The sequence below is a fragment of the Coregonus lavaretus genome, assembly GCF_964263955.1.
Source record: "Coregonus lavaretus genome assembly, chromosome: 26".
Lineage (NCBI taxonomy): Eukaryota > Metazoa > Chordata > Actinopteri > Salmoniformes > Salmonidae > Coregonus > Coregonus lavaretus.
The window spans coordinates 6,767,215-6,782,938 of NC_140013.1; positions in this window are offsets into that span (position 1 = coordinate 6,767,215).

Consider the following 15,724-nt stretch of genomic DNA (forward strand, 5'->3'; position numbering starts at 1 on the left):
ATGATTGCAGTCGGAGTTTGGAGTAATCCGTTTAAATGGCAACACAATGTGTGTGACAGGCGGGCGGAAAGAAGCCAGCTCATGCTCCTCTCCTCTCTGGCTCACCATGGAGCAGAGCAGCGCTGGATCAACCACTAATGATATGTAAAGTACCATTTGCATGTCCTCTTTCAAATGCGTCTGGTTTCTAATTCAGGCCGGCCCAGTCACACTGTGTTCAGCGTACTGAGAGAGATGTTTAATTACCTTGCTCTGCTGTATGGGATTATGATTACTGAGCGCTCTCTAGCTCTAGCATGCAGGGACATAGCTGACCATATCACTCTTGCACACATAGCTACAGCCCACTTCACAGATCACGGGTACCAAGAAGCCCAGTCATCATACTCATAAGTCAATAATATGCACTCGATTTCCTGATTGATCCAGCGCCACACACACACACACACACACACAATCTCGCTCCCTCTGCACTGGGCTTGACTTTCTTTTCTCTTTGTTTGATGGTCATTCTGTCTGGCAGGCACTGCAACCACAGAGAATGACTCCAGTACTAAATATACAGCTGCTGTCCTATTTAAACATGCATGAATAGGAGGCTATATGGAGTGTCTTCATTTGTTTGTGTTTATTATAATGGAATGTAGGTTAGGCAGTTATCCTACATACCTGTAAGGATAGGTAGGTAGTCCTAGGTGTTGCATTTATCAATTTCAAACCCTAATAGGCTTACCAGTGACTCTACTCTATGGGCTGAAATGTTAGCCATGGCTGGAAAGTTTTCACTCTCCATTTTATTTTATTTTGGAAGTGAAGGAGGTCTAAGCTGTAAATCCATGCTGACTCTGCAGGCTATATTCAGGACTGGCTCTTGGCTCTGGATACTGTACTCTCCAGTAGTTTAGTCGAGACACACTCAAGGCACAATGTCTCTCCCCACCCCCACACACACTTTTACTAAGAGAGTGTTATTATGCTGTGCGTCAAGGGGTAAGCGGACCTGAATTGAACAGTATTGATTGGCACTGTGTTGTCAGACAGTAATGGGGCTCCCCCTCAGGGCATTTAGCGTTGCCTGACCCCCTCCCCCATCTCAGCGCAATCAACCTCACTAGGGTTGGGCGATATTAACATAGTATGGTCTATCGACGATGAGTGACAGCCGTCGTTGATGGTGATGGCATCGTAATGTGACAGACGATGGTTTAGCTGGTTTTAACTTGACTGTTGTGAACGGAGTTGTACAGCGCACAGCAGGGCAACACACAAGCGACATTCAGAGTAATTTACTTTTCCTATTTGCTATATAGTCTATTTGTTTCAATAAATATGTTAAAGAAAGCAAGAGAGGAATGCAGACAGGAGGGCCGGGACGATACCAGTACCGCGATACACGTAAGTATCGTGGCAAGGAAACAAAACACAAAGCGGTTTTAACTTATTTAGGAAAACAGCCTAATGTTGGAAACAAACATCAATATGTTGTCATCCAGAGTCACATTTATGTATTTCCCAAGCTACAGCAAACAATATTTTACATACAGCGGGTTTTTAAGGATGAAAGAGTTAGGTCTGCTTTGTGTTTTAATTATTTATTTATTTTTCACAATACTGGTATCTTCCCGGCCCTACTAGACCGAGCGGAGAATTCCACCAAAGCGGTGCATAATGTCCATTCAGAAAATATTTTCTATTTTTCTCTGTCAGAAGACCGGTAGCCTTCACGTGTTGTTGTTTTTGTCAGCCAATCAGAGTCGAAGACGCTCCATGTGTAGCAAGTGAAGTGAGAGCTCACTAATGCAATGCAAAATGGAATTAAAAGGCTGATGTTTATTCTGATTGGAGTTGGGGGAAAGCGCAGCATGTAGACTCAATTGGCTTGCTAGATACAGTTGAAGTTGGAAGTTTACATACACCTTAGCCAAATACATATAAACTCAGTTTTTCACAATTCCTGACATTTAATCCTAGTAAAAATTCCCTGTCTTAGGTCAGTTAGGATCACCACTTTCTTTTAAGAATGTGAAATGTCAGAATAAAAGTAGAGAATTTTTTATTTCAGCTTTTATTTATTTCATCACATTCCCAGTGGCTCAGCAGTTTACATACACTCAATTAGTATTTGGTAGCATTGCCTTTAAATTGTTTAACTTGGGTCAAACATTTCGGGTAGCCTTCCACAAGCTTCCCACAATAAGTTGGGTGAATTTTGGCCCATTCCTCATGACAGAGCTGGTGTATCTGAGTCAGGTTTGTAGGCCTCCTTGCTCGCACACGCCTTTTCAGTTCTGCCCACAAATTCTCTATAGGATTGAGGTCAGGGCTTTGTGATGGGCACTCCAATACCTTGACTTTGTTGTCCTTAAGCCATTTTGCCACAACTTTGAAAGTATGCTTGGGGTCATTGTCCATTTGGAAGACCCATTTGCGACCAAGCTTTAACTTCCTGACTGATGTCTTGAGATGTTGCTTCAATATATCCACATCATTTTCCTTCCTCATGATGCCATCTATTTTGTGACGTGCACCAGTCCCTCCTGCAGCAAAGCACCCCCACAGCATGATGCTGCCACCCCCGTGCTTGACGGTTGGGATGGTGTTCTTCGGCTTGCAAGCATCCCCCTTTTTCCTCCAAACATAACGATGGTCATTATGGCCAAACAGTTCTATTTTTGTTTCATCAGACCAGAGGACATTTCTCCAAAAAGTACAATCTTTGTCCCCATGTGCAGTTGCAAACCGTAGTCTGGCATTTTTATGGCGGTTTTGGAGCAGTGGCTTCTTCCTTGCTGAGCGGCCTTTCAGGTTATGTCGAAATAGGACTTGTTTTACTGTGGATATTGATACTTTGTACCTGTTTCCTCCAGCATCTTCACAAGGTCCTTTGCTGTTGTTCTGGGATTGATTTGCACTTTTCGCACCAAAGTACATTCATCTCTAGGAGACAGAACGCGTCTCCTTCCTGAGCGGTATGACGGCTGCGTGGTCCCATGGTGTTTATACTTGCGTATTATTGTTTGTACAGATGAACGTGGTACCTTCAGGCGTCTGGAAATTGCTCCCAAGGATGAACCAGAATTGTGGAGGTCTACAATTTATTTTCTGAGGTCTTGGCTGATTTCTTTTGATTTTCCCATGATGTCAAGAAAAGACGCACTGAGTTTGAAGGTAGGCCTTGAAATACATCCACAGGTACACCTCCAATTGACTCAAATTATGTAAATTAGCCTATCAGAAGCTTCTAAAGCATGACATCATTTTCTGGAATTTTCCAAGCTATTTAAAGGCACAGTCAACTTAGTGTATGTAAACTTCTGACCCACTGGTATTGTGATACAGTGAATTATAAGTGAAATAATCTGTCTGTAAACAATTGTTGGAAAAATTACTTGTGTCATGCACAAGACTTGCCAAACTATAGTTTGTTAACAAGAAATTTGTGGAGTGGTTGAAAAACGATTTTTAATGACTCCAACCTAAGTGTATGTAAACTTCCAACTTCAACTGTAAATCCCCATTCTATGAATTCTATTTCTATCACTTCAGACCACTGCAATTTAGCTGGTACACCATTCAATTAAAGTAAATGTTTGTGATTGATTTACATATTACAGAGTGGACGATAGAACATCTTTATTTATCGCTCAGGTCACCGCCTCACGCCTCCATCATAACCCTTTCTGTCTGTGTGCCCCTGGTTCCCATGGAAACCAACAGCACAGCAATCCAGCGGTGAACGGCGTGTTGTATGCATACAGTACATTTACAACACAGCATTCCCCAACCTCACCAACCCTGAGATGTTGAAGGTAGATGGTGGCGGTGCCCCTTACCACAGATCTAGGATCAGAAAATTACCCCCTCCCCCCATTTCCAACCTTAGAGGGATGATTAAAGACCTGACACTGTATCAGTGGATAAAGGCTTCCATCTACTCCTTGAAATTCAGCTATTACCTTTTACCCACTTTTCATGTGATTAGTCTGGGACTTCTCAAAGCAGTAACCCCCTCCATACTGTAGGCAGAGAGACATAATTACTACCACAAAGATGGCCGCTGGTCCACTCACCGTTAACTTAAATGGTGATGTATATTCTATGATCTATATTTCTATGATTTCAATAGTTTTCCTATGAAGGATTGACAGTATAATTTAAAACAACAGATATTCCTATTCTCTGATGTGTGGACCTCCAACCATCTTTGTGGTATCATATGAAAGTTCATATGTACATGTAATTCCCATTTTAGTACATTTATTAGCCAAAACATGACACCCACCCTGTATTCAAGAGCTTGTTGTCTCAACCGATGGCAGGCACAACATAAAAACCTCAGATCTAAAATAGGGTCTAAGCTAAAACATTTACGCCCATCCCTCTTTGCTCCATGTGCACGCTACACAGCCACAGACACACACCTGTTACATACTGAAGCTGCATCCACCAGGAAGAAGATTTGAAAAGATTTGCCTTCAAGTAGCCTCTTCCCATTTCAACAACATTATCTTTTGTCCAGTTCTAGAATGTGATTTCACGCAATAGCCTAATGGTGGTTATAAGAGGGGTTTGTTTCCCCCCCCCCCAATTATTGTAATGTTTTTGATTGGCCAATGGTTATACGACAGTGTTTTATGAGTACAAAAGTTGACATTGCCCAACCGTAAAACTCACCCTCACCCCGTCCTCCCCCAGCCCTCACCCATATTTGATCACCCCACCCTCATGCATACCCTTTCACATCGCTCACTCCGGTTCTGAGCAACCCAACATCCATTTTTACTGAGCCTACATCAACCCTATTCCTCATCCCACTACTCTGTAGCCTACCCTCGGCTTGCCCCCAATCCGACAACCTCCACCGACACACCACACACACCGACCTCCCATGCACAGGCGCTAGCACTTTGAGTGCAATAGTGACCTGGCTCACCCTGCTGCTGTCGTGCTGTTCAAGAGAACATTCCGGTGCACAGGAAGAGGAAATCAGTATGTACAGAGGGGCAGGGCATTGGCATGGTGGGGGAAGTCAAGGATACAGAGGGATAGTCATCAAGGACAAGGTAGAGGGTGAGTGAGAGAAATACAGACAACAGAGAGACATGGGAAGAAAAGAGGAAAAAACAGAGAGGAAAGGAATAAATGCGTCCGCATGCTTCCCAGCCGAAACAATTCGGAACAGTTTGTGTATATATTATGGCTACATTTTGTGACAATTTTGTTCATTTTGGACTTCGGTAAGGGTTTTTGGGCTGTTCGGGCACACACACAAAATTCTCGAGGCAAGCCGAAGTCGGTAGCCGAAGTCTGCGCCCCTTCGTCAGTGATTGGTCAACAGTAGGGATTCTTCAATAAAGTCTATGTTGTCATTCAACGAGCGACGACTCATTTTCATGCACATTCTTTCATTGAAAAATACTGCACCAAACATCTTAGATGTAAAATTGTGTGACTAAATGGACAAACAGTACTTACTATTGGTACTTTTTTCAGGTTTTCTAAGCGAAGGTCTTTTAAGGGAGTATGCGAGCACACTCGTTAGGTTCGGCTAGGCGCCAGCCGAACTGAAGCATGTTGATGCCTTAAGAGGGAGAAAGAAAGCGGTAGAGAAATGCCAGAGGATGCTGCCTGAGGATTTATCTATTCAATCAAAGTTTTGTTTGACTTCAGTATAAAATCTGACATGTATAGTGTCGAAACTACGTGAAAAGAGGTACATTAACAGAGGTAGAGAAATGCCTACCTCAGCTTTATAGCTGAGTTTTATCTGTGGAGTGTCAGAAGATCATAATTGCCTGCTCTATTTTGGGTTCTAATTTATGAATGGTGTAGAGATAACTGGTGAGTTTGTGTATTTAGGAGACTATGGCGTGTGCCACTGAGTGTTTGGATGTAGGCCTTGTGTGTGTTTGTAAGACAGACAGAGCCCCTGGCATCCACATTCCTCCTCACACACAATAGACTCACTGCTAGCTTGATGAGCCTGGAACTGACAGCAGCTACACACACACACATACACACACCCCTCTGCCGGACTGTACACACTCATAACTCCTCCTCACACATCTTCCATCCCTATCAGAGCTCAGTCAGCCTACTTGGAATGTTATTACTGGTTAACGATTCAACTTTATGAATCTACTAAAGTAAAGGAGCAAAATAAATGTTTTGCTATTTGATTCTCTCTTTTGGCCTAGTTCTTCTCAATTGTGGCAGTGTAGTTTTCCTCTGGCTACCTGGAGGCTTTGTTAGGGTTCTCTCTGATGTGTCACTCAAAATGTCACCCGTTGAACTTTTAAACAACTGGTAGTTGTCTCACCGGTTACCTAATAACAGAGAACTGTGGTTCTAACTTCTTACCATTTGTTCCTCTTGTGTTCCAGGCAGCAGAGCTGTGATAGAGAGACTTCCCTCGTCCCCACCTCACTGACCCCCTGTTCACCTGTGAGTCGACACACACAAGGACCACGCCCGATTCACCTGCACAGCTGACGCCTGGAGGAGGTAGGCGAAATGAGGAACACGTATGTGTTATTAACGATCACTGTGTTATTTTACAGCAGCAGGGCAATAAGTGGTTGGCTGTAAAAGTGAAGGAAGTCATGGAAAGTACGTTGCATGCTTGTGTCCCTATCTACAGAGTTTTATTGCCTTCAGATGACAGCTTGAAAGATTGGTTCAATACTCAGTGAAACACCCCACCTCCCACCAGTAGAGTTTGAGGTTTCATTTGCATAGTCGACAAGGGAATCTTTTGATATATTTGTGCCTTCCTCTATCTATGCATCTGTTTGGTGTAGCCTAAATGTTGACAGCATTTTTATGTGGTTCTACTCTTAGTGAGAGATTGCATGTGGGTGTAAGTGTGTATGTTTGCACATGTACCCATTAGGGATACTGAAAGTCTTCTGTGCGACCAGCCTTAACCTTGGGACATCACCTGAACCTCTGTTTGTTATGTAACAGTTATGTTATGTAACAGTGTGTTGTCAATGTTCACCCCCCTGGCTGTTAAGGGGTGTGTTTGATGTCTGTGGCTGTGTCATAGGCCCTATTCCCACTACGAGAGATGGAGAGTCTGAGGAGCGGAGTAGCGAAAATGATTTACACTTTTCAATTCTTATTACATCCTTGCCTTACCTTTCGTTGTGGCTGGCAAAGCGACGTTCTTGGTCGGCAGAATAAATTGACCATAAATATTACAGTAGGCACTAGCCAGTAACCACAAACTATTTAACAGTCCAAGCAACTTTTCTTCAAAAACATATTACACTATTGAATAATACAACCAAACCATATTACACACTTCAATAATGCAACAATTGACAAGCATGTGCAGACAAAGGGTTTACTTACTCGTCTGTACACATTAAATTAGCTGAAAATACGCAGCAAACTCCTGTTAGCTAGCTATCTAACAAACAACATTCTTCATGATCAAGTAACGATAGCATATCAATAATTAACATTTACCCCTCCCATACGAACAAAAGTACAGTCACTTACATATCATACAGTATCATTCATATTACAATATAGGCTACACAGCTAGGTAACGTTAGCTAGCAAGCTAGTTAGCTAGCTAAACAAAGCTAGCTAGCTAGCTAAACACATTTCTGTATCCTCCTCACATCAACGTGCTGGCTGTTAGCTGAATACTGACGTTTAGCTGAACGATAGCCAGATAGGAGCTCTTAAGCTTATACTAGCGTATTAGAGTTACCTTAGAACAAACCAGGCTTCATTTTATTAATATCATGGAAGTCATTATATGAGGTAAAAGCATATTGTGACTGAATAAGTTGATAATTCCTTGTGGAATTGCTTCTTCCCTCGATGTCGGTGGCTCAGTGCAGTCAAGCAGCGACAATTTCAGAATGTAACAGGCTGTTTCTACAATTTCAGGTAAAAAAAATGGAGGGTATTTTTGCAGTCTTAAGCAGGAAATCAAATTTTTTCTGATCTTACCTCTGCCTCTTACTCCTATAAAAGGGATCTACACTTATCCATACTGGTAATATTCCCTTAAATGTATCACGTCCAGTAGGGCTGGGAATTGCTAGATATATATTGCGATTCTCACGATTCTATATGTATTGCAATTCAATACTGTGATTTTATTGCGAATTCCATGTTCCAAACATATTGCTCACCATATGTCTGCTGCAGAGGGACAAGAGAGCCATGAGAAAACGAGTTTTGATCAGTCATGGAAATAAAAGTGCTGAAAACTAATTGGCTCCTTGTTTAAAAAGAAGGTGGAGAACAAGCTATGAAGGAAAAATACTGGAGTTTTGGTACAGCCAACCAGCGCAATATTAATATATTGTCAAAACTATACGATATATTGTTAAAAATATCATATGTAACTATCGATCCCCCCTCTTTTAGAGGTAATAATGCAGTTGACTGCTGTTAGCTTTCCCTCTTTCCAAGTCGGTGCATTCCCCCTGTTCTCTAAAGTGGCTGTCTACCCCAGTGCTAGAATGCACCACAGCAGTAGATTAAAGTGGTATTAAAGTGAAGTCGCTGGAAAGGTCTCAGTGAAATTATGATGAATAGCCTATTTGCATAGCTGATTCTGATTGGGGTTAAAAGTACCGCTGCTCAGCATGACGGACTCGGGTCACGCTTTAGAAATGAGCTGTAACAGTAAGCCTCATGAAAGCTGAATCAATGGTGTGTAGATGAGGGTTCATCTCATCCACTCAGAGGGGAGAAGTTCAGATGTCGCATTGCCTTATGCTGATGTGTAAACCTTACTACCTCCTAATGTTATAAATGTAAGGATTTGTGTAAGCCCACAGTTGAAGTCGGAAGTTTACATACACCTTAGCCAAATACATTTAAACTCAGTTTTTCACAATTCTTGACATTTAATCCTAGTAAAAATTCCCTGTCTTAGGTCAGTTAGGATCACCACTTTATTTTAAGAATGTGAAATGTCAGAATAATAGTAGAGAGAATTATTTATTTCAGCTTTTATTTCTTTCATCACATTCCCAGTGGGTCAGAAGTTTACATACACTCAATTAGTATTTGGTAGCATTGCCTTTAAATTGTTTAACTTGGGTCAAACGCTTCCCACAATAAGTTGGGTGAATTTTGGCCCATTCCTCCTGACAGAGCTGGCCTAACTGAGTCAGGTTTGTAGGCCTCCTTGCTCGCACACGCTTTTTCAGTTCTGCCCACAAATGTTCTATAGGATTGAGGTCAGGGCTTTGTGATGGCCACTCCAATACTTTGACTTTGTTGTCCTTAAGCCATTTTGCCACAACTTTGGAAGTATGCTTGGGGTACATTTTCCATTTGGAAGACCCATTTGCGACCAAGCTTTAACTTCCTGACTGATGTCTTGAGATGTTGCTTCAATATATCCACATAATTTTCCTTCCTCATGATGCCATTTATTTTGTGAAGTGCACCAGTCCCTCCTGCAGCAGAGGACCCCCACAGCATGATGCTGCCACCACCGTGCTTCACGGTTGGGATGGTGTTCTTTGGCTTGCAAACATCACCCCTTTTCCTCCAAACATAACAATGGTCATTATGGCCAAACAGTTCTATTTTTGTTTCATCAGACCAGAGGACATTTCTCCAAAAAGTACGAACTTTGTACCCATGTGCAGTTGCAAACCGTAGTCTGGCTTTTTTTATGGCGGTTTTGGAACAGTGGCTTCTTCCTTGCTGAGCGGCCTTTCAAGTTATGTCGATATCGGACTCATTTTACTGTGGATATAAATACTTTTGTACCTTTTTTCTCCAGCATCTTCACAAGGTCCTTTGCTGTTGTTCTGGGATTGATTTGCACTTTTCGCACCAAAGTACGTTCATCTCTAGCAGACAGAACGCGTCTCCTTCCTGAGCAGTATGATGGCTGCGTGGTCCCATGGTGTTTATACTTGCGTACTATTTTTTTGTACAGATGAACGTGGTACCTTCAGGCGTTTGGAAATTGCTCCCAAGGATGAACCATTTATTTTCTGAGGTTTTGGCTGATTTCTTTAGATTTTCCCATTATGTCAAGCAAAGATACACTGAGTTTGAAGGTAGGCCTTGAAATACATCCACAGGTACACCTCCAATTGATTCAAATTATGTCAATTAGCCTATCAGAAGCTTCTAAAGCCATGACATTTTCTGGAATTTTCCAAGCTGTTTAAAGGCACAGTCAACTTAGTGTATGTAAACTTCTGACCCACTGGAATTGTGATACAGTGAATTATAAGTGAAATAATCTGTCTGTAAACAATTTTTGGAAAAATTACGTGTCATGCACAAAGTAGATGTCCTAACCGACTTGCCAAAACGATAGTTTGTTAACAAGAAATGTGTGGAGTGGTTGAAAAACAAGTTTTAATGACTCCAACCTAAGTGTATGTAAACTTCCGACTTCAACTGTATGTCATGGTAGAGAGTACAAGGCATCGATAGCGACCTTCACCGTATCTCCACCTTCCCTCGCAACAACTCTCCAAACTTCCACTGCCCTTCACCCTACTTCAGATCACAGGCAACCAAGTGGAGAAGGAGAAGAATGTAGGTCGCCCCTCATTCCCCGCTCATGCACCCTTCTCCTATGCGTGTGTGCACAATGCAAATGTGTGCGTTTTCGCAGTGCACATGTCTGTCAGCATGTGGGTGTATGTGTATCACTCCCTGCCCATGCTTCTCCTCCAGGCTAGCATTCTGTCTGTATGACAGAGTATACCACAGCAGTGAAAGTAGAGGTTATCAGGGATAGAGTGCAAAACAATGTCACAGGAAATCAATGACAATCACAGCAGGGAGAGGCAGCTCAGAGACCCTGAGCCTGACAAGCCCTGTCAGTAGGGAAGCACAGCAAACCTGGAGGACACGCCAAGATACGGGTGATAAACAAGGGCTGCAGTGTGTGTGCAAGGTTTTCCAAGCCTCCACTTTAGCAAAAAACACTGCAGCCCGGCAAAGTTGATCAAATCCATCACACAAGAGTCTCTGGGAAACCATAGATACGCCTATATCATGTGGCACAGGGGTTTTGTTAGGGTCAGAGCTGTGGTCAGGTTGCAGGGAAAGCCAGTGGGGTGAGATCAAGTAGACGGAGAGACAGTCAGCCTGGAATAGCTTGAGACAGACTCACCACAGGAACCCTTCAACAACCAGAGTATAATAGAGCTGAACTTTCTGCATCGTTACACATTCACAGCCCACTGAAGCGACAGTAAGGTCCTAGTCATCTCCACCACTCACTGATCATCTATTTATTCATTATCAGGTCAGCTTTCACTCATTACAACAATTTTGTCTCCTAATAAGGATAAAGGACGCTAACATTTTGGCAACTGAACAGACATTAAGGGTCGTGTGTCATGTCCTCCACTCACGCTCCATCAGTTTGCAAAGTACTGTTTGGCTACATTTATTTCAGCACTTAATTCTCATTTTCATGTATATTTTACCCCGGCCCTGGGGGTTGTATATGAAGACCACACAGCCCAGTATCTTTTGTAGTCTATCTATACCAGGGCTGGTATTCATAAAGCGTCTCAGAGTAGAAATGCTGATCTAGGATCAGGTCCCCCTTGTCTACATAATTTATTAAATATGACCTAAAAGCCAGAACTGGTCATAGATCAGCAATCCTACTCTGAGATGCTTTATGAATACGGACCCAAGCCCTGTATGTCTGAGCTGTAGTCCCAGGGAGCAGGGTTGCCGTCCTGTCAGGGTGTGTTGTCCCACAGTGCTGTGATGTGATGTCCCATCGCTGCCGGCTGTCTGCCAGTCATACAGTATGTATCACCATCTGCTCCCAACACAACCGACTACGCCATCTTGCCGTCACCACAGCTAATATTAGACTATTCATGTTATATTGAATCCCTCCTCGGGTCACTCACCACTGTCTGCCACCCTCTCAAGTTGTCAATGTCATCTTTGTACGACTTAGCCTACATTTGAGTATGCCTAATAGTAGTAAGGTCATGGATTGGGTGTGTAGGCCTTTCAGTGTCTTTGATCAAAGTATCTGAAAGCACCTGCTGTTGTGTATGGGTTTCTCACCTCTGTCCTAATGTGTATTCCACGTGTTATATAATTAATTATAAACTGGGTGGTTCGAGCCCAGAATGCTGATTGGCTGACAGCCGTGGTATATCAGACCGTATACCACGGGTATGACAAAACATTTATTTTAACTGCTCTAATTACGTTGGTAACCAGTTTATAATAGCAATAAGGCACCTCGGGGGTTTGTGGTATATGGCCAATATACCACGGCTAAGGGCTGTGTCCAGGCACTACGCGTTGCGTCATGCTTGAGAACAGCCCTTAGCCGTGGTATATTGGCCATATACCACTCCCCCCTCGGGCCTTATTGCTTAATTATGTCACTATTCTATGCGTAGGCTACCTCTTTGTCTCAAATGCATTATTATCCTGCGAGGTGGTCTGTTCCACAAGTGACTTTTTCTTGACCTTGGTCACTTGGCATTGTCACGAAACAGTAACAACAGCTCTCTCCATCTCCATCTGGAGCATGTGTCATGTTGTGTACAGTAATTTCTCTGGTAGCTGTAGCTCTCTCGTTGCTCTCTCTGTGATTATGATGAGTGAGTAGTGTAATTACCAGCTCCAGTGTGTGTTTGCGTTGTGTGGGCCAGGGCTGCACGGTGCACAGGCACTCCGAGAGGGAGGTGGCGGGGGAAGCATCTTCAGAGGCCTAACTAATTGCTATGGGAGTAATTAAAAGGCATTACATTCCTGCTTTACATCTTCTGTAGTTGGGGCCAGAGCTCTGTCTGCCTGGGGGGCCTCAAAGCCCTTCATGTTCCTGTGGCTCCTATGTTTCCTATGGCACTTGCCATTTTCTGCCTCTCCTACTTAACTCTATTTAGCGCTTCACATTGTTTGGGAATAAAACTAATCCCTTTCACCTATGTGTGCCATCCTCTGTGCCTTGGGTTGCGATGGGTCTGTCTGGAGGACATTTCTTGCAGCTCCTATTTTGGGCTGTGGCTGTGAACTGTGAAGGCTAGCGAAGACATCAAATAACATTGCACCTTTAGTTGAATTAGAAAGTTATCAGTGCACTGCATAACAAGATGTGTTTGTCAAACATGTCCTGTTTAGTTGTGTGGCTGTGGTAGTCTGTGTCTGTCTGTCCTCCCTCCAGCTTGTGCGTAGTAGTTGTGGCCCAGTTCTACTGTGTCTGTCGGCCTTGGCTCAGTGTTGTGGACACCCAGAGACATGACAGAACTTCCACACTTCCACTCTCCTGACTGGCGTTCAGCTAAATAAAGGGCCCTTTCTCCGGCTGCTGCAGCTGGAGCCTAGCTGGGATTGGGACTGATAGCATATCACGGCCAACGCGCCGGATGAGGAAAGACTTTGTGCCGTAGCAGCAGGATCAGAGCAGGACCCTTGGAATCGCCTGTATTTCCCCAAAACAAAGACATGATACATTTGTGTGGTCGTCTGGTGCTCAACTGACTGTTTTTTTTTGTTGTTCACTGTGAATGAGTTTTGTACATGGTGTGTATATGTGTGTAATGCTGTCTTATGCCAAAAGTGAATCACAGAGGATTGTGCAGAACGTACACAAGTTTCATTCACTCTCTGCCTTGTGAGATGTAACGCTCAATATTATAATAGAATGATGAATAGAAACTGTGCGGAAAGGATTACGATCCTCACAAAACATCATTTTCCTCATACCAGTAGCTAACATCATTAAACAATGTCAGACTGGGAAATTGCCTGGATCATAAGCTTACTGGAAACAGATGTCGGGACGGAATGAGAAGAAGGATTGACGGATCATAAGCCTGAATGGCGAGATACAGAAACAGGGATAAAGCTAAAGAAACCGATAGGGATGGAGCGATGAAGGAGAGGAGAGAGAGTTTGAGCGGAGAAGAGACTGAATAAAATGGAGATAGATTAGCCTAGGTATAGAGGGACACAGAAAAAGGAGAGAGTAAAACAGAGAGATAGTTGAGAGGAGAAGACCCTGAATAAAGTAGGGGTATATTAAGAGTCTAAGGAGGCTTTTTATAGCGACAGGGCAGTGGTGTGAAGCCTGATTCTTTGTGACTGTCATATTAAGGCGAGTCATTGTGGTTCAGTGAACACGTTCCTGCTCTCTCCCTCCTCGCTGTCTCTCGACTCGTCGCTCTCTCCCGCTTTCATTTTCCCTCCCCCCCAGCGTTCTACTGTTCTGTCGCTTTACATTCTCTCCCCCTCTCTCCTCAATTTTCTATTAATCCTTCCCCTCCTTAGCTGTGTATGAAGTAGCCTAGTTGTCTGCATCCTCGTTTGTTTCTCTCTGAAGACATGGCGAGGGAGGGTGAGAATGGACAGAAGGATGGTAGAGAGTAGTGTTGGGCGATATTACGATAGTATCTGATATCGAAGATGATTGACAGTCGTCGTCGATGGTGACGACATCGTGATGTGACAGACTCACTATGTATAGTCGCACACCTCATGTAGCCTAACCCATAGGCCTATATGTTTTGATAAGGTTTGTATCACAACTAAAGTGGCCAAATAACTTCTTAAAATGAAGCACATGAATCCGCTTTGCAACCGGTGTAGAGCCTAACTGGTATATATAGGCGGCGCTTCAGTTTCAAGTTTGGGGAAGATAATTTTCATCGTAAAAATGAACCATTATAATAAAGCATTACATGCATAATTGCATTTGCGGTCACTTTTGAGAAGTGATTCCCCGCTAATTTATTGCATTTTGGAACATTCACGCTTATAGCCTAATGCCGTGTGCGCATTGTTGCGCTTATAATGTGAAGAAATAGCCTAATAGTTTATCAACATTTTAAGCTAAACGTTCTGATCTGTTGCATCAGCCTCATTGCTTTTAGTTTTTTGATGCGAGTGGTTGTATTAATTTGGGATCTATCGCATCCCACAACTGTCCCAGAGTATGTTTGGAATATTTATTTATTGCACAGAAGGACAAGTTGACCAATAGAATAGGTCAAGTTTTGTACTATGGGGGATAGTAGATTGACATAGGCTAGTGCTTTTGCTGTTCGTTAGGCCTACACATCTTGTTGGTTGACGAAAAGTAGGCTAAAGGTGGACAGTTTTTCCTACCATCAATACGTGCCTCGTAATTCGAATCGAGGGACGCACGCAGTTGCGTCCCCAACATGTCCGTCTTCACTTGTAGCCTGCTAGCTGAGGTGCCTGTGACGGGCATTGGCTAATAAGAATTTAGATATCTGAGAGAGCCATGTGAGTGAGAGGTGCTTCGGAGCACGGCAGCCGGGAGAAGGGAATTATAATTATTATATTCAGCCCAAGGGCACAACGGACACTTTGGCCGCAAAAGGCATGGATTTTTTAGAGGGCATTACGGCCAAACGAGGGGGATGCTGCTGGGAAATTTTAGGCCTGGTGAGAATATTATCAAGTGCTTGTCAAATTGTGAATGAGAGACTGATGAAGTGTTTGCAGCCTGCACAAGAAACAAATCAGAGCTCATGCCTTTCATGCAACTTTTTTCAAATCATCATTAGTCTCATCATGCAGCCTTAGAATGTGTTACAAATCAAAACATATAGCACAACGTTTGTATCAAAACTAAAGTTGCATAAATAACTCTAAATTAAGCATATAGGATGACCTGTTTCTTTGTTAACCGCTCAACACAGAATAGCCGCATAGGTGCACTTCCTTGGGAATCGTTTGGAGAAAATATCCTTTCTATTTTATTCAG